Below are 1,852 nucleotides of genomic sequence, written 5' to 3'. Positions count from 1 at the left end.
TTTGAATGGAAAGGAGCAAACTACACCAGAGCACTCGCCAACCATCTAAAACAACAACAACAACAACAACAACAACAACAACAACAACAACAACAACAACAACAACAACAACAACAACAACAACAATAACGGCTTGGCCCTCCCAAACAAGCTATAACAACAACACTATAAGCAAAAACAACAACAAACATGCTACATGACGTAGAGTAGACACATGTATTAAGATAAATGGAATAAAATGAAATACATAAATCTTGCATAGACATTGAAAAAAAAAAGAAGAAATATAATGAAATAAAATAATGAAATAAAATGAAATAAACGAATAAACCTATACGTAAAATGATATATAAATACAATCTAAAATTATGTAAAAAGAACTGTAAGAGGAGAACGCAAACAAAAAACGCAAAACAAACAACAACCAAATAAAAAAAAAGACAGAAAAAGAAACAATCAAAAAGCGCAGAGAGAGATATTGGATTACGCCAGCAATTTTCAACCGGGGAAACCTTTCCCTCGAGGTTGCAGCAGAAAATTTCAGGATACTCCGAGGAAATTGATTTCTTGAAGCTGAATAGCATGTGTATCAATGTTTCTTGGGCTCTCAATTTGAGTTTGCAAAGACTGTCTCCCTCCTTTTTGTGTAAAAGAAAAAACAACCGCCCCCCCCCTTAAATAAATAAAAACAGCCCCAACAGTACGAGACAAAATACGTTTTCTTCCGAGGTTTGACGTGCATAGTAATCAGAAAGCGGCGGATGAGTTTTCGGTCCTGCCATTCATAACAATAGTATTCCTTAAATAAAATTAAGATTGCATTTTTCTTGTTTTCTTTTTGTTTCTGTTTTCGAACTAGATTTATATTTTGCGGCACTTGCAACACAATTAGGCCGAAAGAGATACATGAGGTAAGGGAGCAGAGACGACGCTCTAAGCCAAAATGTGACACACATGTTCGGATATATAAAATTATATTTTTTCAACACAAGAGTATTAGGTCCGGCTGCATGCATGGGTGCTTTTCTTCGCAGAGAGAGAGAGAGAGAGAGAGAGAGAGAGAGAGAGAGAGAGAGAGAGAGAGAGATGTACAATATGCACTGCGTCTACTTCACATATTTGGTACTGATTTAAATTATCTATATTTTTCACCATAAAATCCAATTATTTGATTTGGCATTTTACGCCCCATACGACTAGTATAGTTGAACTTGTGTAATTGTGTGACAAAATGATTAAGGCCTACACGAGTTTAATTTTCACTTACCATTACAGCTGCGTTGAACATTTAAGTGTACAGTTTTCTCCTCTGAGAAATCCGGTAGGGAGTTCTGATTCATAACACGTTCATTGAACACTTACACGGTGTTTTGAGGAAATAGAGAGTCCATACAGCACACACGTGCTGAAAACATCAACTGAAATCCGAACGGTCTGTTCGCTCGCACAAGACAAGCCGATCATGAAGATGCATGATATTGCATTCTGGCATCACACTATAGCGCTCATCGTAAAACCTTTTGGAGTAATCTCGTGCACGTACTAACTGATGAACGAACGTACGAGTGAGTGCAGTATTTATACGTGCGTGTGTATGTATGCGCGTAAACTTCTGTCTCAGTGGCGTTGTGGCTCAGTCAGCTTGGTGAAGCTCCAGTACCACGTACGCTAGGCTACTCCAACGCTTCTGTCTGTCTGTCTACCCCGGTGAGAATCGGGGTTAGTTTTATACTACGCCGGAGTGACGGAGAGACGGAGAGACGAACGATTCCACCGCGCTCGCCGACTGTCTCTCTCTCCTCCCCGTGTGTGTGTATGTTGTGTGTGTGTGTGTGTGTGTGTGTGTGTGTGT

General features: G+C 39.4%; 1 protein-coding gene across 1 annotated transcript in view; it reads right to left on the bottom strand.

Moving 5' to 3' along the window:
* LOC101849666 (G-protein coupled receptor 161) overlaps positions 1-1,688 on the bottom strand; it is an 11,283-nt gene extending 9,595 nt beyond the window's left edge. The window contains exon 1 of the mRNA XM_005091490.3: positions 1,268-1,688. The gene's annotated coding sequence lies outside the window, so the exon portion shown is untranslated. The remainder of the gene's footprint in view (positions 1-1,267) is intronic.
* Between the last annotated feature and the right edge of the window lie 164 nt (positions 1,689-1,852).

The sequence above is a fragment of the Aplysia californica genome, unplaced genomic scaffold (assembly GCF_000002075.1).
Source record: "Aplysia californica isolate F4 #8 unplaced genomic scaffold, AplCal3.0 scaffold00031, whole genome shotgun sequence".
NCBI lineage: Eukaryota > Metazoa > Mollusca > Gastropoda > Aplysiida > Aplysiidae > Aplysia > Aplysia californica.
Note: the sequence above shows the minus strand (reverse complement) of the source record. Positions and strands in the feature narration are given on the sequence as shown.